Source organism: Hyla sarda, chromosome 4, assembly GCF_029499605.1.
Source record: "Hyla sarda isolate aHylSar1 chromosome 4, aHylSar1.hap1, whole genome shotgun sequence".
Lineage (NCBI taxonomy): Eukaryota > Metazoa > Chordata > Amphibia > Anura > Hylidae > Hyla > Hyla sarda.
The window spans coordinates 218,116,622-218,141,001 of record NC_079192.1 but is presented as its reverse complement, the minus strand read 5'-3'; the positions used below and the strand labels follow the sequence as shown (position 1 = coordinate 218,141,001).

The window sequence follows — 24,380 nt, the reverse complement described above, 5'->3', positions numbered from 1 at the left end:
ACACAAACACACATTATTACGGTAGTGTATTATTCCAGCACATTAACAATGCATTAGCCTGCATATAACCACCACCAGTATAAGCCCAGATCTTGCTGCAGAAGTGGATGTGAAAAATACATAAAGTAAAAGGCCTGAAAGACAAGACGGTGAAACATGCAAGAGGAAGGCATCTGGAGGCTGCAAGAAAGAAGGTTACTGCACAGAAAAGAGAAGGTACAAAGCACAGAGACTGCCCACCCCTTCCTTCCATCACTGCCAAATTCAGCTGTGTTGACCATAAACCCCGCCATATTCCTCCATCCTGACCCTTCTCCGGGAGGCTGAGGCACATCTGACCGCCGCACACTTGTACACACCGGAGAGCAGGCGACACCTCACACCCACCACACATGTAATGTACAGCACTGCACATACACACAGCTGGGAGAAAATGGCACGAGAGACAAGAAAAACAAAACACTACAACCTACCTCCAACGTGCCAAAGCCAGGAAACACAACACCGTCACCGGAAAACGGGAATACACACCCAGAACGGGTGAGCTGAATGGCGGCTAACGTGAAGTGTCAGACGTACAGTGCAGCCGATCACTCCCAGCAGCTTGTGGGGTGACAGGAAAGGCGACGTCAGAGGCAGCCCCGGGGACCGTTATGCAGATGGATGGGACTGGCCCTGGGCACGGCACTGACTGAAAACCCTAGCGAGCACTGCTGGAGAAAAGAGGGGGGAAGGTGTTTGCAGTGCCTGAGCTGACTGCAGCCCCAATGTGTACAAACCCCGCTCCTCCCGTGTCTCAGCCTACGCTTGCTCTATGTCACTGCCTCTCTCTGGAAAATGGCGTCGGATGCTCGCACGGGGTTTCCTAACCCTCCTGCCACGGACTCAATACTGGACTGTTGCGGAGGGCCCAGCGGCGTCCGTGCCCACAAGCAAAATGGCGACGCTCGCATTCCAGCCTCCACCATTTTACTTATGGGCAAAAGCCTGGGCCGCTAAGCGCCACGCCCTCCTCACGTTAGCACGGCATAAGAGAGAACAGACGTGCCCTCTTGAATGATGGCGGACTTGTGTTTTTCTGAAGTTGTGAAAAAAAATATCTCTGCAACAAGGGTGGAGTTACGGGGAGAGAGAGGAAGGAGTCGATATTGCCATAGTCAGGCGTATGTCCCGTAGCATAACTCGCATTCTTCAGCGGCCAGCCATGTTGTCGTGTACACTGTATGTAGAGTGGCATGTTATGTGTGGTAATAAACGTTCACATCAGGTCATTTCTACGTGGATCTCTGAGGGAGAAGCGGTTTTCCCTGGCTAGGGCACAGTGCAGACCACTGCGTTATCCGTCCGGCGGCTGTGCGCATTCATTCTTTATTCTTGGCTCTGCAGAAGGTGGGTGTGAGGGGCGCCAGGAATGTCTGTGGAAGTGGGAGGGCTCCATACAGCCCTATGCCTGCTCTCACAGGGGACCATGGAGGCGGGTCCTCCCTGCTTATCACCATGGTGTTCTGGGCTAAGGGGGAGACGCTGTCGGGGTCTCCCTGCAGTAAGAGCAGGGGCTGCCTTCAGTACTGCGCAATCTCCGAACACTTGATAAAAGCTGGCCGACTACTGAGAGAGCAGGATGGAGGACGGAGATGGCCGAGTACGGACGCGTGTGTTCTTTGGTTTATCTTCAGCGTCGGCCCGCTACCTGTGCCTACCGAGTGCCCGAGACACGGTTTGTGACAGGACATTGGTCGTACCAAGTATTGTATGGTTATTAAACTGTGCCCTTGTAGACCCGTGCCCTGCTGTATGTTCATGTCTTCTTTATCTTTTCCTTCGTTGTCCTTGTAGTAAGACTTACAATGGCGCCGCGTAAGTATACTGTCACTTTACTGTTGTTCGATGGTGGGTGGGGCTAGCAGAGACAGCCAATGGGCGCTCTAGAGTCTCTGTAAGGCCTCCCTGTGATTGGTTGTCTGTGACATCATGCTGCAGCAGGTGGGAGGGGTTAGAGCTGCTGGGAGACGCGGGTGCAGAGGGAGAGCTGGGCGCCATTATGTAACAACGCAGTAACGAGCCCGAGGGTAGTTGTGAGCTGTCGTGTCGTGCTGTGCTTCTCGGTCGTTATTGACTCCTATCTTCTTTCCTACAGAAACTAGCCTAGCCGCATTTGAGGTCTCCTGTGCCGAAAACCGCCTGTACCGGGATTGCAAATTTGTGAGTGCGTCACACCAATATGGCGGCTTGAGGAAAAGTCTCTTTTGGCTGCACGTTCGGTGCTGCTCACGTGACCTCGTTGCCTGGTAATAGAGCTTGGCCGCGAGTCAAGTGGTTATAGACGGATGTGGGGGAGGGAAGGAGGAGTTCGAGGCCTCTGCTGGGGGTGATTCAGTCTGGACAACAGTTCACCATTTTCCTGCACACTTGTATACGGCTTGTCATGTTCATAGTGTACTGCACACCCTTCCTGTATTGCCTTGGGGAAACTCAGCACCCTAACCTGGTTGGATAGCTAATGCTATGTGTCTGACATAAGCTCACAGTGGGGTGTCTGCTGCTGTTTTAATGGAAATGTGTGATAGAAGGATTTCGTATATTCAAAGTGGTTGTCTTAGAATTAATGTTTTTAATTTTTTTGTAAGTCTAAACAATTCATTATCAAACCTGGTAAGCTGCCAGAACCTTGGATGAATTAACACTGAATTTACTTGAATGTGCTTTGCTACCATTTCTGGTGTTGAAAGTGTCAAAGTACATGTAACCATCCCCAGATCATGATCTGGTCAGCCTAGGGTAGTGGTTAGGGGTACTTAGCAGTTCTTCACGGTGTACTTAAAGGGGGGGAAGAAATCAATAATGGCAGCCACTGGTTACTGGTCTGGAGCACTTTGAAAGGAGAAGTAGGCTGACGTCACAAAGGGGAAGCGTGAGCAGTAACTACTAGAGATGAGCGAACTTACAGTAAATTTGATTCGTCACGATCTTCTCGGCAGTTGATGGCTTTTCCTGCGTAAATTAGTTCCGCTTTCCAGTGCTCCGGTGGGCTGGAAAACGTGGGTACAGTCCTAGGAGACTCTTTCCTAGGAATATATCCAACTTTTCCAGCCCACCGGAGCACCTGAAGGCTGAACTAATTTACGCAGGAAAAGTCATTAACTGACGAGCCGAGAAGTTAGTGACAAATCAAATTTACTGTAAGTTTGCACATTTCTAGTAACTACCATCAGCTTTGTTGCTCCACTGCCCCTTCAGACCGGAGACCTACTGCTATGAGCCATAGCATAAGGTCCCTAGACCAGTGGAGCTCCAAAGCGGGACAGTATGGTGGCTTATTGCTATATATTGGGGCACAGAGGGGGCCTAACAGCTTTATGGGGACGCAAAGCAGGTACTATTACTGTGTGTGACAATAAAAATGGGGAGTTTGTAAATAGGTGGGTGTTGTACTGCAGAAAGAAGCCTAAATTGTTTGGTTCTGTGGAGAAGTCTTGGATGGGAGAACTCTTAATGGCGTTCTAGGCCAGAAAAATAAACTCCATTTAGAGAAGATGTCACCTATAAATCGGGCGACTGGGGAGATAAGGAGAGGAACAGGGGCCTGTTATAGAGGAAGGTAAAGCATATGAATTATATTATAATCATTACAAAATGTCTCTAATGTGGAGGTACAATTTTTTTGGGAATGGGCTGTCAAGGGGTACTCGGACAAAAAAGGTTGAAAACCAGTGGTACAACCTTCTAGTTTATTTCAGGTCATATATGCTCAATTGCAGCCTTAGGAGTCAGAACAGTGAGCTATTTGTCTATTAATGGCAGACAATAGGGATTAGGAACCAATGTGAGACTCGGAGTTCAATGGGCAAAATTTATGAAGGGTGTTGTTGAGCAACTCTTCTACACTTAAAATTTGTGTGGTGGTGATGTGTAGATGGGCCAAGCTTATTAAATGGTTGCACAGCATGAGATAAATATGGTGCTAGTATACTTATAAGCCAACTTGCAAATGATAAATTCATGACCACTGTATATAGTTAACCAGGCTAATACAGAATACTCAATTTTTAGAAGAAAAATATTTAAAGCAATAGTCACAATAAAAAAAAAATCTCTCTGAACATTATCACCACACAAACAGGGTAAGGCTGTGTTCACATCACTTTTTCTCCCATACGGGAGCGCATATGGCTGGGGGGAGCTGAAACCTTGCGCTCCCGTATGTACCGTATTTATCGTCGTATAACACGCACTTTTTAGGCAAAATTTTTTTTTAGCCTAAAGTCTATGTGCGTGTTATACGCCGATACCCCCCCCCCCCAGGAAAGGCAGGGGGAGAGAGGCCGTCGCTGCCCGCTTCTCTCCCCCTACCTTCCCTGGGGTCTAGAGCCCTGCTGCCGGCCCTTCTCTCCCCCTAGCTATCGGCGCCGCTGCCCGTTCTGTCCCCCTGACTATCGGTGCCGGCCAGGGGGAGAGAAGGGGCAGCGGCACCCATTGCCGGCGCCGCTGCCCCGCTGCCTCCCCCCATCCCTGGTGGCATAATTACCTGGGTCGGGTCCGCGCTGCTGCAGGCCTCTGGCGTGCATCCCCTGCGTCGTTGCTATGCATGGCGCGGCGCATGATGTCAGTGTGCCGTGCAGCGCATAGCAACGACGCAGGGGACACGCGCCGGAGGCCTGCAGCAGCGCGGACCCTACCCAGGTAATTATGCCACCGGGGATGGGGGGGGGGCAGCGGCGCCGGCGATGGGTGCCGCTGCCCCTTCTCTCCTTCTGGCTGTCGGCGCCGCTTCTCTCCCCCTGGCCATCGGCGCCGGCACCGATAGTCAGGGGGACAGAACGGGCAGCGGCGCCGATAGCTAGGGGGAGAGAAGGGCCGGCAGCAGGGCTCTAGACCCCAGGAAAGGCAGGGGGAGAGAAGCGGGCAGCGACGGCCTCTCTCCCCCTGCCTTTCCTGGGGGTGTATCGGGGTATACACACGCACCCTCATTTTACCATGGATATTTGGGTAAAAAACTTTTTTTACCCAAATATCCTTGCTAAATGAGGGTGCTTGGTATACCCCGATAAATACGGTAATTCATTTCAATGAGCTGGCCGGAGTGAAACGTTCAGTCCGGTCCACTCATTTTTGCGCCGTATGTGCTTTTACAACCGGACCGAAAACCGTGGTTGACCAGTCTTGGGTCCGGGGAGGGAAAAGCACAAAAATGAGCCGACCGAACGTTTCACTCCGTCCAGCTCATTGAAATGAATTGCATACAGGAGCGTGTAGAAAGACATACAGGAGTGCGAGGTTTCAGCTCCCCCCTGCCGTATGCGCTCCCGTATGGGAGAAAACGTGATGTGAACCCAGCCTAAATCCAATGATTACCCTTCCCCCAGCATTTTAGCAATCCGAGCATTACAGGATCAAGCGGACAAGCTGGAGAAGATCTCTGCAATCCATATGGGCTGGTGTTGAAGCTACATCCACTCCTTGCTGTGCTGAAAAGGAGCACATGGTGAGCAACTATGACTAAAAAGGTGATTATCCAGGTTTAGGATGTAGTATCAGTGTTAAAGGACATCTGCAGCGTGATTAACACTTATCCCCTATCCACAGGATCCCTGTGATCTCCTGTATGGGGCTGCGGCTGTCCCGTGCAGTGGGTGTGCCGGCCGCAGCATGACGTTGCGGCCGGCACGCCTCCTCCATACATCTCTATAGGAGAGGCTGGGTGGCAGCGTTCGTGCCTCCCCCAATAGAACTGTATTGGGACGAGGAGGAGACGGGGCGTCACCGTCGACCTCTAGGTTGACGCTACGCGCCTTAGCGCTCACTATGAGCGCTAATGGCATCGCCCCGTTAGGGAGATTGCGGGGGGTCCCAGCGGTCGGACCCCCTGCGATCAAACACATCCCCTATCTTGTAGATAGGGGATAAGTGTATATTGCGCTGCAGTTGTCCTATAGCTTTTGCCCTGTACATTCAGCAGATATGTTGAAAACCTGTTAGAAAGGGATGCTTATGGCATATGTGTAGTGGATGAAGGCGTCACTAGTTGACTACGTTCGGACCATTTTCTGAATATAGACACATTTTTCAGTTGCGCAAAATAAACCTCTGTGCTTTTCAGTCTTTCAAAACAAGTTCGGTAAATGGGCCACTGTTTGCATACATGCAGGCCATTAAACTTCAATGGATCTGCTGTCTGTACAATCTGGAGACCTTAGTCTCCCATCAGAATGGAGCTACAGCAATCCTTGCCTGTCGCCTCAATTTTTTTTGGGGCGCTGCCAGATATAGAAAAGGAATCGCTTAACCCTTATCCTGTGGGGTTTGACAAAGATTTCTAATGTGACAACACCTTTGTACTACCTGATCATTTTGTCCTTGGGGAGAGAACCCAACACCAGTAGCAACTAACAGGTCTGTCTAGGAAGTATTGTCAGGAAGTCTCCAGTGTGCATGCAAGCTAGGGGATTGTGAGAAAGTGTTAACCATTGCGTGGTTACAGTTCAAAGAGCAAACTAGCCAGTAAACTGATCAATGTGGATTAACCCCTTAATGACCAAGCCCATTTTCACCTCAAAGACCAGGCCAATTTTATTTTTTTGTTTTCGTTTTTTTCCTCCTCTCCTTCTAAAATCCATAACTCCTTTATATTTCCATGTACAGACCCATATAAGGGCTTGTTTTTTGTGTGGCCAATTGTACTTTGTAATGAAACTTCATTTTACCATAAAATGTACGGCGAACCCAAAAAAAAATTTTAGGGAGGAAATTTTATTGACAACCAAAATTTTGCATATTTTGGATGGTTTTGTTTTCACACTGTACACTTTACTGTAAAAATGATAGGTGTTCTTTATTCTGTGGGTCAATACGATTAAAATGATACCCATGATACTTTTATATTTTTGTACCGCTTACAAAAAATCAACTTTTTGTACAAAATCAGTAATCTAAAATCGCCCTATTTTGACCACCTATAACTTTCATTTTTCTGTATATTGGGCGGTATGAGGGCTCATTTTTTGCGCAGTCATCTGTACTTTTTTTAGATACCACATTTGCATATATAAAACTTTTTTAGATCATTTTAAATTTTTTTTTTAATAAAATGTGACAAAAGCAGGATTTGTGGACTTTATTTTTATTTTTTACGTTTACGCCATTCACCGTACGGGATCATTAACATTATATTTTGATAGGTCGGACATTTACGCACGCGGAGATACCAAATATGTTTAATTTTTTTTTCATTGTACGCTTTTTGGGGGTAAAATGGGAAAACAGACAATTTTTTTGGGGGATTTTTCACTTTTTTATATTTACAGTTTTCAATTTTTATTTTTACACTTTTTATGTCCCCCATAGGGGACTATCTATAGCAATTGTTTGATTGTTAATACTGTGCAGTGCTATGCATAGAACACAGCACTGCTCAGTATTATCGGTGATCTTCTGGTCTGCTCGATCGCAGACCAGAGCAGAAGACCCCCGGGAGACAGCCGGAGCTAGGTAAGGGGACCTCCGGCTGTCATGCTGGATGATCGGATCCCCGCGGCAGCGCTGTCGGCGATCCGATCATCCAATCAAAGTGCCGCAGATGCCGTGATCTGTATTGATCATGGCATCGGAGTGGTTAATGGCGGACATCCACACGATCGCGGATGTCTGCCATTACGGCGGGTCCCCGGCTGCTGCTAGCAGTCAGAACCTGCCGTGTATGACGCGAGCACCCTTCCGATGCTCGCGGTCATACACAGGACGTAAACGTACGTCCTGGTGCGGGAAGTCCGGCCAAACCAGGACGTACATTTACGTCCGTGGTCGTTAAGGGGTTAAACAATAGTGACACAAGTTTGTACCTAAATAACAAATATGGTGCTACAAATCTGATTTTACCAATGATGCTTAGTGGGAGAACTCTTTTAAAGGCAGTCAGTCTCTATGAAAGTGCTATGTAACCTTTCGGCATAATGTTGTAGAGCAGGAAAAGTTAAGCTGAGTAGGTACATGTCTGTGGAAAAAAGATTTAAGTATGAATGATTGATCTTTCAATGCTTAGGAGTCCAATGAGTGATCCTATCATTGAGCATGAAGGTAAATAAAAAAAAAAAGTATTGCTGCATCTTTCCCCAACTGAAGAGTCAATCTGTCCATGATGCGCTACAACAGCATGCTTCCTCCTTCTTCTGCCCTGTCCTGCATGATTGATGGAAAGGGGGTCAGCTTTCAGCCTGGGACGTAGAATCAATCTTAAAGAAGTAGTCCAGGATATGAAAATATCCCCTATCCTAAGAATAGGGGATAAGGTTCAGATCGGGGGGGGGGGGGGGGGGGGGGTCTGACCGCTGGGGGAGCGGAGTCGTGACTTACCGGTACTTCATGGGTCCTTAAGAGGTTAACCCCCTTAACGACCACGGACGTAAATGTACATCCTGGCTTGGCGGTACTTCATGCACCAGGACGTACATCTATGCCCTGTCAGGGGTGTGGAAATTTTTATAAAAAAACTACTTGTCCACGGGACTAAAATGGAGCAAAATCTACTTGTCCCTCATGACGATCTAATTTTTTCCTCCCCCCCTCTATAATAGCCATAACTACCTACTATAATGACACCTTTTAATTTTTCAATAATATATACTCTGAACAAAAAAAATTTATATATAATGTGTGTGCTAGGGAAGTGAAATTGAAATAGTAAGCTAATTTGGTAGATTTGGTGGTTTTCTTTTCTACGCCATTTACCTTGTGGTTGAGGTAACATGTTAGTTTTATACTTTAGGTCGGCCTGATTACAGCAATACCAGATTTGTATAGTTTACATCATGTTTTACTAATTCTGGACTTTTTCAAAAAATTTTGCCATTTTTTTTTAACCCCTGTAGCTTTATTTTTTCCCCCCACATACTAGGCTGTATGAGGGCTCATTTTTTGCGCCATAATCTGTTCGATCATGCCCCCTCCCTGCGATCGCGCTGCGGGGGGGCGATCTAGCCCACAGGGAGCATTCACATAACCCTTTAGATCGCCGCTGTCAAAGCGGTGTCTAAAGGGACAATAGCCAGCCGCGGCAATCGCCGCATGCTGGCTATTAGCGGCGGCCCCGGCTACTGAGAACTGCCGGGGACTGCAGAGTATGGAGCGCGCAGGAATCCCGAGCCCGCTCCATACATACTGCAGAGTGCCGCATGCATCTCCCCGTGCAGACGTGCCTCCTTCCCTCAGCTCTCCAAAGCTACAGCTGGGGGAGTGAAGGCAGAGGACGCAGGTCTGCACGGGGAGCAAAAAGCCACGCCCCCTCATCTCCCCCCGCATGTCTGCAGAGCAGGGGAGAGAAGACAAATACACAGCTTCTCATCTCCCCTGCTCTGCTTCGGAGGACACAGGTTTTTACAGCCGGAGGCTGCAGAGTATGGAGCGGGCAGGAGTCGGGAGCCCGCTCCATACAGGCTGCATAGGTCCGGGCGACTTGTCAGGTCCGGCCCTGCTTGCCCGAAGCCGGGCTAAGGGCTGGACAAATTCACCTGCCCGGCGTCTGGAACTGCTTGTCCTGGGCGTCGGGCCATAGGAATTCCACATCCCTGCCTGTGTATGACCGTGAGCATTGGAGCGTTGCTCGCGTCATACATGGCTGCCGTGGCGATCCGATCATCTGTAATAGTGGACTGAGGTCCCCTCACCTGCCTCTGTCAGTCTCCCGGCGTCTTATGCTCTGGTCTGAGATCGAGCAGACCAGAGCAGAAGAAGACCAATAATACTGATTAGTACTATGTCCTATACATAGCACTGAACAGTATTAGCAATCAAATGATTGCTATAGATTAAAAAAAAGTTGAAAAATGTAAAAATAAAAAGTGAAAAATCCACTCCCCTAATAAGCATGAAAATTCTCAGTTTTTCCCATTTTACCCCCCAGAAATAATTTTATTTTTAAATAAACATATTTGGTATTGCCGCGTGCGAAAATGTCCGAACCATCAAAATGTTAATTATCCCGTATGGTGAATGGCGGTAACGTAAAGTCCACAAATGCTACTTTTAGTCACATTTTATAAAAAAAAAAAATCCAAAAGTTTTATATATGCAAATGTGGTATCGATAAAAAGTACAGATTACGGTGAAAAAAAATTAGCCATCATACCACCCTATATACGGAAAAATGATTTTTTTTATATAGGTTGTACAAAATTAGTAATATAAAAAAAAAATTGCCTTATTTTGACCAATTTTTTTATATATATATATATATATATATATATATATATATATATATATATATATATATATAAATTTTTTTTTTTTGCGATATTAAAAGTATCTAGCCATGGGTATCATTTAATTTTTATTGACTCACAGGATAAAGAACACATGTCATTTCTATCGTAAAGTATACAGTGCGAAAACGAAACCCTCTAAAATGTGCAAAATTGTGGTTTTCATTTAAATTTCCTCCCTAAAAAATATTTTTTGGGGTTTGCCGTACATTTTATGGTAAAATGAGGTTTCATTACAAAGTACAATTGGTCACGCAAAAAAGGAAATATAAGAGTTATGAATTTTAGAAGTCGAGGAGGAAAAAGACGAAAACGCTAAAATAAAATTGGCCTGATCCTTAAGGTTAAAGGGGTACTCTGGTGGAAAACTTTATTTTTTAACTGGTGCCAGAATGTTAAACAGTAAATTACTTCTATTAAAAATTTTTAATCCTTCCAGTACTTATTAGCTGCTAAATACTACAGAGAATTCTTTTCTTTTTGGAACACGGCTCCATGCTGACATCATGATCGCAGTGCTCTCTGCTGAGACCTCTGTCCATTTTAAGAACTGTCCAGAGAAAATCCCCATAGAAAACATCTGTCCATTTTAGAAACTGTCAAGAGCAGAATGTCGATATTCAGCAGCTAATAAATACTGGAATGCTGACATCATGATCGCAGTGCTCTCTGCTGAGACCTCTGTCCATTTTAAGAACTGTCCAGAGAAAATCCCCATAGAAAACATCTGTCCATTTTAGAAACTGTCAAGAGCAGAATGTCGATATTCAGCAGCTAATAAATACTGGAAGGTTTAAGTTTTTTTTTTTTTTTTTAAAGTAATTTACAAATCTGTTAACTTTCTGGCACCAGTTGCTATAAAAAAAAATAAAAAATAATAAATCCACCAGAGTACCCCTTTTTAATGTGTATGACCTGGTGTTATCCTAGAGCAGGGGTCTGCAACCTTTAAGACAAAAAGAGCCACTTGGACCCGTTTCTGAAGAGAAAAAAAAACCTGGGAGCCGCAAAACCATTGCGACATTTACAACAAATATAACACTGCATATATTGTTTCTTACCTTAATGCTATATATACAGGATTGTGCAGTCAACTGTCAATCTGAAGAAAAAAGGACTTTCACTTAACAATGTAAAATATATTTTTGCTGGGGTGGGCTTTTTTTGGGGGGGGGGCCAGGCTCTGGGTGGGCTGGGGAGAGGGGGGTTAACGCTACCACTGCCATGGGGTGAGGGGTAACTTAACCCCTCACCCCGTGGCAGCAGCAGCGTTAACCTCTCACCCCGCGGCAGCAGTAACGCTGGTGAGGGTTTAACGCCCCGCTGTCAAGTGAGTTATGTACTTTACATACTCGCCAGCTCCTCGTGTGGCATCTTCCTCTCCCAGCGGCGCTCCTCGACTGAGGCGCAGGCCGGCAACGTCACTGTCATGTGACTTTACATTGTCTCATGACAGTGAGGATCCGCGTGGCCCCGGAAGAAGAGACTCCGCTCTGATGGCACCAGGGCAGGTAAGTAAGTCACCGACGGCGGCTCACGGGCTCAGATCATTCCGGGACACTGCATTGTCCCGGAATGAGGGTGACTGGGACAGACTTGCGGAGGCGCGGCAAAGGAGTAAAAAAGCCGCAGGTTGCTGACCCCTGTCCTAGAGGACTAGGAATTTGTTTGGTTTCTGCATCCAGAAACGGACTACCTCTGGAACTGGTCACAGCAAAAAACAGTAGAGGGCTTTTTAAAAAAAAAAACCTTGTGTGCTCTTAAAAGGTATATCAGGATTGTGGTTAGAGGCTATAGACTTATTTTGGGGAGAGAGAAAAAAAAAGTTAGGGTAACTCTTAACATTTTAAAGGGGTTCTCTGCCCCTAGATATCTTATCCCCTATCTAAAGGATGGGTATTATGATGTCTGATCGTGGGGGTCCTGCCGCTGGGAACTCTCGCGATCTCTCCTGGAGCGCCGTGACTGGCGATGCAGGAGGATTGTGACAACCAATAGTGCGGGGCGGATGTGCGCCTCTGGCTGACTCAGCATTTATCATCAGCTGCTTGGACCCTTTTCTCTACAGGGAACAGGTTTTTCTTCACTATATCGGGACCCACTGTCTATATAAAGATCCTGAAGTCTCATCATAGCATCGGCGGGACTCAGGGTGTCCTTGGTGCATTAAGTCCTGTACGCCCTGTGTCCTTTAGGGCAGTGGTTGTCAACCTTTTTTGCCATTGAAGTGGATTTGAAGGGCCTTCATATTAAAAATACCGCATTAATGACCACATTATAAAAGCTGCACCCCTCAAACTATTCAAAATGACATTCAGAAAGTTTAACCCTTTAGGTGTTTCAAATTCTAAATCTTCATTTTTTTTTTTTACACTCTCATGTTCTTGTAGACCCAGTTTTAGAATTTTTACAAGGGGTAAAAGGAGAGAAATCATCCCAAAATTTGTAATTGAGTAAGGAAATATCTCATGTGTTTGTCAAGTGCTCTGTGGGTGCACTAGAGGGCTCAGAAGGGAAGGAGCGACAATGGTATTTTAGAGTGAATTTTGCTGAAATTATTTTTGGGAGGCATGTCGCATTTTGGAAACCGCTATGGTGCCAGAACAGCAAAAAAAAAAGACATGGCATACTGTTTTGGAAACTACACCACTCAAGGAACGTAACAAGGGGTACAGTGAGCCAGTGTCGACTTTTCGTTAAAATCAAATGTGTAAATGAGAATTTTTTTAATTTTTTCACAAAAATGCTGGTTTTTCACCAAATTTTACAATGGGTAATATGAAAATGCCCGTTTCTAGCACAGGCGGCCCGCAACTCATAGGAGGATGAGCAGAGGAGCGCTTGCAGTGACAGGATGTGGGGACAGCGCAGCTCAAAATTCATTGGAGGGGGTGGGGTGTTGGAAGAGAAGTGGCGCCCAGGACACATTGGGGGGGGGGGGGGGGGATACTGTGGAACCGCCATCACTTACAAAAATAATGTGTTTGCTCATACCGCCCAGCTCTTACGGAAATACCCCATATGTGGCCCTAAACTGTTTCCTTGCTATACGGCAGGGCTCCGAAGTGAGAGTGCCATGCGCATTTGAGGACTAAATAAGGGATTACATAGGGGTATTCTATGCCAGCGATTCCCAAACAGGGTTCCTCCAGCTTTTGCTTAACTCCCAGCATGCCTGGACATACGGCGAGGAGTTTGCGCTGCGGTGGAAAATCTGCCGCAGCTCAAACTTGATGCAGTAAACTCGCTGTGAATATATGAAGGGGGGGGGGGGGGGGTGCAAACCTCCAGCTGTTGCGAAACAACTCCCAGCATGCACTAACACACTTACAGATGGTGCATGCTGGGAGTTGTACTTTTGCAACAGCTGGAGGCACACTAGTTGGAAAACCTTTAGTTAAAGGGGTTCTCCAGTGCTTAAACATCTTATCCCCTATCGTCACTCTCCGCCTCTCAATGCAAGCCTACAGGAGGGGGCGTGATAGCTATCGCGCCCCCTCCCGTAGGCTTGCATTGCGGGGCAGAGCCCGAGTTGAAGCCACGCCCCCTCCCCCCTGCCGGAGGATGGAGAGCAGAGCGCTGCATTTTACCAGAAGACGGGGAGAAGTCATTTTTGGTTTCGGCCAGACGTTTTTTTTTTTTATTTCGGTTTCGTTTTGGTTCTGAAATTTCCATTTCGGTGCACCTCTAGTTTTCACCACAGGGTGCCTCCAGCTGTTTCACCACTACAACTCCCAGCATGCCCTGACAGCTAGTAGATGTCAGGGCATGCTGGGAGTTGTGGTGAAACAGCTGGAGACACCCTGTATTGTGAACTAAGGCCGGAAGTGTCTGCCCCAGCAGGCATCAGTGACGTCACTCTGCTGGGGAAGTCTGCCTGGTAGTGAGCACACTACCAGGCAGACCAAAAGCCATTTTAATATAGTAAAAAAAATATATTTAAAGGCAGGGAGGGGGTTAAAATCATAACCTTTTATTTTCATTTCATTATCATGACAGCACCACCATAAGACTGTCCCCTTTAGCTCTAATAGGAACAGGAACCACAGAGAGGCCCCTCCCCATCCACCCCTCAGTTTATGTTCCTAGGAGCATACACGGAGAGGTGAGGTTCTTACCTCTGGTGGGCTGGTTTCTGCTCAATGGGGCTGTCTCCCTTCCCCTGTGCTGCGCTGGGTCATGCCGCTGTAGGGTTGCTGCCCCCTAGTGCTGCGGTGCTCGTCCGGATTTATGCCACAGGAGTCCTGTACAGTCCGGTCTCTATCTCCTTGGAGCTCCCTGGCTGTTCCGGACTCCATGCTGCCAGGGCCCGTGCATCTGACATTGCAGCGCGCGTGTGTGACGTTACACGGGCGTGAGCATGCTCTGGGATTGGCTGGGGACCGATTGGCTGGCTTGTACTGCTTTTTATGTATGATATGGTGTTTTGTTTAGGAGTGGCTTCTTTGGGGTTGTTACCATATTGTTTTGTACTATGCTGCGTTTCCACCCCCCAAACCCCCCTATATTTTACTTTCTGAAGTAGCATATAATCTTGATTCTTATGGGCATTCCTTTTCCCACTAAGGGTGCGTTCACACGTCGGAATTCCCGCAGAATTTCCGGGCGGAATTCCGCGGTGTGGACCTTAACATTAGTGTCAACGGGTTTCCGCAAGACCCGTTCACACTGCGGAATTCCAGCGGCTTTGTGCGGATTCCGCGAGCACTGCATAGCAGTCAATGGTGACGGCTCAGTGCCCCGCGGCCGCCAGGCGGAAGCTCCGCTCGCGGAATTCATCCGCGAGAATTCCTATGTGTGAACGCACCCTTAGGGGCCCCAAAGAAATCAAGAGAATCCTCTAAAGAAACTTAAGTAATCGCAGTCCAAAAAAATGGGGCAGTTGTGCTACCTGATACCCATCCTAAACTCCCTTTGTAAAGCTTGCACTTACAAACGTAGCTCATCCATAAAGGACAGAGATTCTTGGAAAATAATTTTAATTATAAATCAACAAGTACTGTCTGCCATAGCTACTGCACTGCCTAGTTCTTCAGCTCCCGTTACTTCTGATACACCTGTGGCTGAACCTTCTCCGCAAAAAAAAAACTGTTTGTTATTGTTTTGGACTCTGATTCTAATGGAGATTTAAATTCTGGTATTACTTATGCTGAAGAAGAGGGTGACATTCAAGACCCCCCCCCCCCCCCAAGAGGGATGGTAAGATCTTTCTTTTTCTTCTGAAGATATAGATATCTTAACGTTGCAAGAAGTGCTACGAATATAATAGATACACCAGAACCTACGTCTGTCTAGGACAGAATGTTTGCCAGTCTGAAGCCTCAAAAACTAACATTTTTGGTGTATGATAGCATTAAAACTCTTATTACACATGAGTGGCAGGTTCTGGAGAGGTGCTTGCAGATTCCTAAAGACTTTCCCAACCTTTTTTTCCCTTTTGACCCTAATGAAGTAAATCTGTGGAGTGAGCCTCCAAAAAATGGATGTGCAACTTTCTAAAGTTGTTAAAAGTACTGCGCTTCCATTTGAGCATGCGGCTTAGCTTAACCTCTTAAGGATCCAGGGCGTACTGGTGAGTCTGCTCCCTTTCAATAACGCGGGGTCACGGCATGGCACCGCCCTACAGGGGCTATAACATTGCAAAAGAAAAGTGAAAAAGAAAAAAAAAAAAGTTAAAGATCATTTAACCCGACCCCTAATAAAAGTTTGAACCACCCCCCTTTTCCCATAAAAAAAAAACCTGTAAATAAAAATAAGCATGTGGTATGGCCGCATGCAGAAATGTCCAAATTATAAGAATATTGATTAAACTGCACTGTCAATGGCGTACATGCAAAATTCCAAAGTACAAAATAGTGTATTTTTGGTCACTTTTTAGATCATGTAAAAATTAATAAAACTATCAAAGTCTGATCAATACAAAAACGGTACTGCTAAAATCTTCAGATTATGGCGCAACAAATGAACCCTCATACCGTCCTGTACGCAGAAAAATAAAGTTATAGGAATCAGAAGATGTAAATCAATGTTCATATAGTCAGATATAACCGCCTGCACCAGGCTTCTTGCTCCCAGCATACAATGCAGATCATCAATCAAAACAAGATTAGTAGGGGAGTGCTATTTAAAACTTCACTTTTAATATTTATATACTAAAAGCCACCATACAACATAGTGGCGGGAGCCGTCTCTGTATGACAGCTGCTCAGCGCGCGCTCTCCGGGACTTCCGGCGCTGGTCGTCATATACCGAAGCCCGGTGCCGCATCACTAGACCCGCCCGTGGATGACGTAGCTGTGGGCGGGTCAGGGTTGTGCACGCTGCACTCTCATTGGGCCTGGTATTGCTTATACTAGAATACATCTAATTTGGGTCAAAATGTAAAACCAGATACCGGGATAACTTAGTTCAGTGATATTCATAGCCATATCTAACGTTAAGTATACTGGCCGTTTGCATAGGGCTGACTAATAGAACATACAACATGCGCAGGGTGCCTCATTTATTCAGGAGGCACAGGGTCCCTGATTCTAAGGTGCGCATGCTGTTGTCCCATTGTCGCCCAGGGCAACCAGCCATAATTGGGAACAACCAGTATCAGGAGCCATATTATGGCCCCCATGTATTGCTAGCAGCTGCTACCATGCACCATAACGTCACATAGATGTTTATAGCTGCTTGGTGAAATACAGGCTATACCCTAAAGGAAAAACAAATATACCCTAAAGGGAGAGACAGATACATTGAATCACTATACGCTTCCTTATGAAGAAATAATAGATAATTTTTCTCACACGCCAAAAAGCCAGGACTGTGCGATTGGAGAGTTGCAATACTTATCAAACAGTGCACCTAATAGATACGAGTCAAATGTTATCAAACAGAGTCTTAGTCAGAAAAATATATCAACAATGACAACTCCCATACATGATTCAAATGTGTGTGTGTGTGTGTATGTATATATATATATTCAATACACCATTCATGTGAGCTGTCACTGTCACCAACATTTCTCTGACATTAAATTTCCCCTATCCCCTTGTATACTATTTAGGTATATGGAGAGATTATAACATGGGCCTAGGGAACCTGAAAAGTCCCTAACCTAACTCGGGCCCAACTCCTAGGCGGGGTGACCTCCTAGGCGGGGTGACTGTCCTAAAAAGGACAGGCCCGCTCACGTGCCTCCTACTTGACCTGACCTTACCCTTTCTAACAGTGAAGCTTACTTAAGACCGACTAGGGTCTCCACTAGCTGCCTATGATTCACTGAATAGATGGGGCCAAGGGGAAAGGAAAAGAAAAACCGGAATATATATAGGGGTGAGTAAAAATTGGGGAATTTTTCAAAACTAATAGATATTTAATGATGGAATTTATATCTATAAAGAAGGGCCCTGACTGACCTTATATGAAACAGGTAAAGTTTAATTGATCGTTGAGGCCCATGGAGACAGACGTGTTTAACCCCTTAAGGACCAATGCAAATAAACCTGTATGCCCCTGAAAGACCAGGCCTGTCTTTTCAAATCGGGGATGTCTGTCTTTATTAGAGAATAACTCTGGTAACGTTTTGCCAATCACGATAATTCTGACATTGTTTTTTTTGTCACAAGTTGTCCTTCATGTACATAGTAAAAGTAAGCCGATATCATTTGTATATTTTTTTTTTTTACAATGCAAAAAATCATGAAATTTTTACAAAAAATAACGATTTTTTGCTATTTTAACACTTAATAGGTTGCATATATTTATACTTACTGACCAAATAGTTTATGAAACTTATACTTTCAGATGTCTACTTTTATTTTGATGTCATTTTTTAGTTTTTAAGTAACATTTTAAATTAGTTAGAAGCCTAACAATTTAACTTGAAAATTTGAAAAGAACATCTTTTTTTATGTGCTATGCAAGGTTTGCAGAAATTAAAAGGTAATAGAACATAGGAACCCCCCCCCCCCCCCCCCCCCATGACCCCATTTTAAAAACTAGACCCCTCAAGGTATTCGCTAGGGGGTACAGTGAGTATTTTAACACCATAGTTTTTTGGCAGGAATTATTACAAAGTCAGTGTTAAAAATTCGAAATTTGCAATTTTTCACAAATGCATCATTTAGGGGGCATATTTTTTTTTTATTTCATTTAATGTATTTTTAATAATTTTTTTTATACACTTTTATTAAATTTTTATTTATTTTTACACTTATTTTATTTATTTATCTTTACACTTTTTAATGCTTTGGAATACTTAGTATTCCACAGCATTGCAGTTATATGCTGCCTGCCAGTTTTCACTAGCAGGCAGCATATCAGGACGTGCCTCTGGCACGTCCTACAGGCAATACCCAGGGCAGACCTGGGGGTCTTTGTAGGACCCCCGGCTGCCCAGGTATGCAGCAGCACCCGGCGATGCTCCGGGGTGCTGCAGGAGAGACAGAGGGAGCCCCCTCCCTCTGTCAGAACTCCTTACAGCGCGCGGTCACTTCTGACCGCGGCTGTAGGGGTTAAACTGTCGGGAGTGAAGTGAACTTCACTCCCGGCAGTGCGGCCACACACAGCACCCCGCGATCGCGATGCGGGGTGCTGCAGAGAAGACAGAGGGAAACCCCTCCCTCTGTCAGAACTCCTTACAGCGCGCGGTCACTTCTGACCGCGGCTGTAAGGGTTAAACTGTCGGGAGTGAAGTATTACACACAGGGAGTGAAGTATTACACACAGCACCCCACGATGCGGGGTGCTGCAGAGGAGACAGAGGGAGCCCGCTCCCTCTGTCATAACACTTACAGCCCGCGGTCATTTCCGACCGCGGCTGTAAGGGTTAAAACGGCCGGGACCGAAGTTTACTTCGGTCCTGGCAGTGCAGTAGGGTCCCGGCTGTGTAATACAGCCGAGTCCCTGCCGCGATCTCGTGGGTGCATTGGGCAGCACCCACGAGAATAATGGACGAGTATAGACGTCCAGGTGCGGGAACGGCCGCCAACCTGGACGTCTATACTCGTCCATGGTCATTATCGGATTAATTCGTAGATCCAGCGACTGTTTGGAGAAGGACATGGTCCCAATCTCAACCCCTTATCGGTGGATCTACTCTTTCTATCCCAGTGAACCTCAAAACAGAGCCTCTTCCTCCATGTACCTGATTAGTGTGGCGGGCTAATGATGTATCGCGGTCATTCCTAACATCCCCCAGGTGTTCTAAGATCCTTCTTTTGAACTCTCTAAGTGTCTTGCCTATATAGATCTTGGGGCATGGGCATGTGACCATATAAATAATACCACAGGTTGAGCAATTAATAAAGTCCCTCAATTTATAGTTGCGACCTGTTCAATCATTGCGAAAAGATTTTGTCCTCATGACTTGTGGACAAGCTTTACAATGTCCACAAGGGACACAACCCTTGGGAACTGGGATTCTCCCTAGCCATGTTGCTCTATCTGAAGGAAGGTCTGGTAAGTGGCTCTGCATGATAAAATCTATATTTTTGCCTCTGCGATAGGTAATTTGTGGAGTTGCTGCAACAGCATCTCTCAGATCAGGGTCCATACACAAAATACCCCAGTATCTCCCAAGAATTTCTCTCTGGTGCATGATTATCAAATGTAGCTATCACTCTCATTGTGTTATCATCCTCCGTCCTGGTTTTTGGCGTAAGCAAGGAAGATCTCTGGGTCTGTAAGGCATGTTGATATGCTTGCTTAAGTACAGATTGAGGATAGCCCCGATTTGTGAATCTGTTTCTCTGTCAGAGGCCAAAGAACTAAGTCCTGATGGTCTGAACAGTTCCTCCTGAGGTGGAGATACTGCCCCCGCGGGATACCCTTTTTACCCTGAATAAATGAGGCACCCTGCGCATGTTGTATGTTCCATTAGTCAGCCCTATGCAAACGGCCAGTATACTTAACGTTAGATATGGCACTCGTAACACATCCAATACACTATACCAGTGATGAATATCACTGAACTAAGTCATCCCGGTATCTGGTTTTACGTTTTGACCAAAATTACATGTATTCTAGTATAAGCAATACCAGGCCCAATGAGAGTGCAGCGTGCACAACCCTGACCCGCCCACGGCTACATCATCCACGGACGGGCCTAGTGACGCGGTATTGGGCTTCCGGTATATGACAAACGCCGGAAGTCCCGGAGAGCGCACGCTGAGCAGCTATCATACAGAGACTGCTCCCCGCCACTTCGGGTAGCGCTTCCTCAGAGACCCGGTGAACGAGCGGTGGACTGTAAGTAAGCGTGCTAGCAGCGTACAGCTAGTTTCCCTTACAGGTACAAGCCAGTAGCACTACTAAGTGCTTTTTTTCTTTATAGATACCGGAAACTGACTAAACCGTGAGTGGATCAGACTCCATTCAGCAGCATCCAGTTGGTGTGTGTGTGTGTGTGTATGTGTATATATATATATATATATATATATATATATATATATATATATATATTATATTCTTTTGTATACTGGCTATTTTTGTCACTAATCTCTAATTGGTTAGCCCTGAGGACACCCAGAAATTTGGGTACAAACGCGTGGGAGACCGTTTCAAGCCTATTTTAAGTGACATATGTTTGTGTAAATCCATCCAGGTGAGAGCATCGCTAAGAATCATTTATAATTATCATTTTGGTGGTGGTCTTGTTATAACACTTTATGTTGTATGGCTTTTAGTATATAAATATTAAAAGTGGAGTTTTAAATGGCACTCCCCTACTAATCTTGTTTTGATTGATGATCAGGAATCAGAAGATGACCATTTTAAAAGTGTGTGTGTGTGTATGTATATGTGTATAATACACATCTCATTATATAATAAAAAATTTTTTTTTCCAGAAGTACGACAAAATTAAACCTATAAGTAGGGTATTATTTTAATTGTATGGACCTACAGAATGTAATTTTTACCGAAAATTGTACTGCGTTGAAACGGAAGCCCCTAAAAGTTACAAAATGGGGGGGGGGGGGGTCTTTAATTTTGTCGCACAATGACTGACATTTATTTATTTTCTTTTTTTCGTCATAGATTTTTGGGTAAAAAATACTGATGTAATTACAAAGTAGAATTGGTGATGCAAAAAATAAGCCCTCATGGATTTTTGGGTGCAAAATTGAAAGGATTTCGGGGGGGGGGGGGGGGATTTATCAACTTTGCCTGTTGACAGTTTCTTTTTACACTTTTTTTTTTTTTTTTTTTTCACATTGGTTTTTGTGGACATGCACCAAATTTATCATTTGGTGCAAGTTTTTAGTAATTTTGGCACAAATGTTGAAATCAGCTGTTCACAGCACTTTTTTTTTTTTCTTTTAAATCAGAGTTTTTTTTTATTAAAGGTTTTGCAAACATTTTAAAACAACATACAGACAATAAACCCACCCACCCCACAAAGAAACATTCTCTCTCTACACCTTTACAGCACAAAATGCACTTGTAGTAAACCAAAGGTTTAGGATTCTTCCTCACACCACCCACTCAGAACTACCAAAAGCGTTATCTACAGGTGCTCCAACAAAACCACCAAAAGAGGGTATAGAGAAAGACCCGAGTATGAGAAAGAATAGTCACATCCACCAATCTCCAGCATGCATGCCATTCATAATACGTCGAAGACATATTGAGGATGTACAGTCAGCTAGGAATCATTTGACGGGGGGTCAAATTGGTTTACCCAGGGTCCCCAGATACCATCAAACTTCCTTACGCTTAATATATATCCCTTCTCCAAGCGCACTATTTGCATTATTCTATTGACAAGATCAGCTATTGTGGGAGGAGACGGTCTGATCCAGAACTGAGCTATAAGTTTCCTGGCCTGATATAAAATGCGTAGAATTCCCACTTCTCTCAAGACCAAGTAAGCATACCTTAGGTGTTTTATTCAACGTTACCCCGTAAATAGTCTTAATAAGTTGTATCACATCATTCCAATATGCATGTAAGACAGGGCAAGACCACATCATATGTAACAAATGAGCCTCCAACTCACCACCTGGGGCAAGAAGAGTCAGACCGAACACCAATGTTATGTAGGAATAGTGGTGTTTTATACACCCTATGCAAAAAGAATTGTGATAGTCTATTAGACAAAGACAGGGTAAGAGAAAGCACTATAGACCGTTCCTCGTCACTCAACCCACCAAGATCTCTCTCCCACTTAGCGCGGACAGTCAAGGGGAAACGCTCATGGTAGAAGCTTAACTCGCCGTATAGCCAAGAAATAATACCTGCAGACTCCCTTTTCTTAACCACGGATTCTAGGACCCTGTTAGACTGTACCTCCAGCAGCCGATTCTGAGTTTCATACACATGACGTAGTTGCAGGTATCGATAAAATGAGGAGTGGGGTAAAGCAAACTCCTGCAAGTCCTCAAAAGATCTAACTATCCCCTGTTCAGCTAACTGCCCCAGTTCACACAATCCCCTCCTCTCCCATTAGCCAGCATCCACAAGAGTAGAAAACCTGCAAGCTTGGGTTACGCCACAGCGGTGTAAGTGGTAAAGAATTCGTAAAACCCAGTAACTTACACATATGGCCCCAGAGCTTGCAGGGTAGTGGGAGAAGAGTCCTGAGGTCTGGTCAGGGCTCCAATTTCAAGAATGTGTAGTGGCACTCTCCCTCCATGTTTAGCCATCAATAAATGTCCCGTAGGCCCCAATAAAGACGTCTTCGCCCACCCTCTTAACTGATGAAGTTGCGAGGCGATAAAGTACAGCCAGGGATTAGGTAAAGCCAGCCCCCCTGAAGATTTTGCCCTTTTGTAAGGTTTAAAGTTTGATCCTAGCAGGTGTCTTACCCCCCCCCCCCCCCCATACTAATTGTCTGAAAAGTCGCTGTATTCTGTGAAAGCAAGTCATTGCTATCCACACAGGAGAGTTCTGCAGCACATATAGCAACTGCGGCAAAAGGGTCATTTTTGTTAGATTAGTCCGGCCAACCACCCAAATCGGCAATTTACACCAGACTGCCACCTTTTGTGAACTCTTGTCCAGCAGGGGTGTCAGTTTCTGGGGTATAAAATCATGCAAAAATGGTGTGATGTTGATACCTAAGTACTTAAATTCCTTAACCACCTGAATATTAGAGAGGGCTATCTGAGGAATATCGGGAAGAGCATCTAGGGCCATCAGAACAGACTTGTCCCAATTGATAAGCAGGCCAGAGTATGTACCAAAGTCTGAAATAATAGACATCAGGAGACAGATCTAGCAGTATCACCCAAGAATAGTAACATGTCATCTGCGTAAAGCGCCACTCTCGTCAATGGAGCTGTAGCGGAATCCAATCAAATTGGGCGAGGCTCGCAGGAGACAAGCCAGCGGCTCTATGGCTAACGCAAAGCGCAGAGGCGAAAGGGGACATCTCTGTCGCGTACCCCTCTGTAGTTCAAATGATGGGGACAACCTGCCATTGACCCGGAGACGGGCATTCGGGCGCTGGTAGAGAAGTTTAACATAAGTAAGGCATTTGGGTCTAAACCCCAAATTCCAAACTCCACAAATAATTCCATTCAACGCTATCAAATGCTTTGGCAGCGTCCAATGAAAAAATCGATCTCTCCTGCGCTCTCCTGAGTCATCTGCAAATTTAGGTACACCCTCCTGATATTGTCGACCGTGGACTTACCCGGCATAAAGCTTGTCTGATCACCATAGACCAGTGACAACACGACCCCAGCTAGTCTGTTAGCAAGTACCCGGGCCAGCAGCTTCACATCGGCACACAATAATGAGATCGGTCTATAAGAACCCACACATAATGGATCCTTTCCAGTTTTAGGTAAAAGTACTACAGTGGCCTCCATCAAAGACTGAGGTAAAGAGCCATCTAAAGCTGCCGACTCAACTACTTGCAACAACTGGGGCAGGAGTATCCTGGAATTTTTTTTATATACCTCACTCGGAAGGCCATCTGGACCCGGGGCTTTTTCATTAGCTGCATCTTTCAAAGCTAATTACAGTTCCTCCAGAGAGACGGGCGAGTCCAGCCTGTCTCTGCTCCGGAGAAAGGGAAGGAAGTGATGCCCTGCTCACATAATCCGCCAAGGCCCCCCCCCCCCCCCCCCCAGTACAAGAGACCTTGGTAGAGTATGCATCTTTATAAAAAATCAACCATCACACCCAGAATAT

At 45.5% G+C, this 24,380-nt stretch overlaps 1 protein-coding gene and 1 long non-coding RNA gene across 8 annotated transcripts in view; one reads left to right on the top strand and one right to left on the bottom strand.

Annotated features, from left to right (window-relative positions):
• The window catches only part of KMT2E (lysine methyltransferase 2E (inactive)), a 141,641-nt gene extending 139,682 nt beyond the window's left edge, over positions 1–1,959 (bottom strand). For 5 of the 7 annotated variants that reach the window (XM_056573523.1, XM_056573525.1, XM_056573527.1 and 2 more), the window contains exon 1: positions 474–1,365. The gene's annotated coding sequence lies outside the window, so the exon portion shown is untranslated. Of the gene's footprint in view, positions 1–473; positions 1,368–1,742 lie in introns of those variants that run through there. The other 2 variants (XR_008892626.1, XM_056573524.1) reach the window with 2 other exon arrangements.
• Positions 1,960–2,004: 45 nt separating this feature from the next.
• LOC130368978 (uncharacterized) lies at positions 2,005–2,698 on the top strand. Its single transcript, XR_008892627.1, has 2 exons — positions 2,005–2,069; positions 2,138–2,698. It is a non-coding gene; the product is annotated as an uncharacterized LOC130368978 (long non-coding RNA).
• The last annotated feature ends 21,682 nt before the right edge of the window (positions 2,699–24,380 follow it).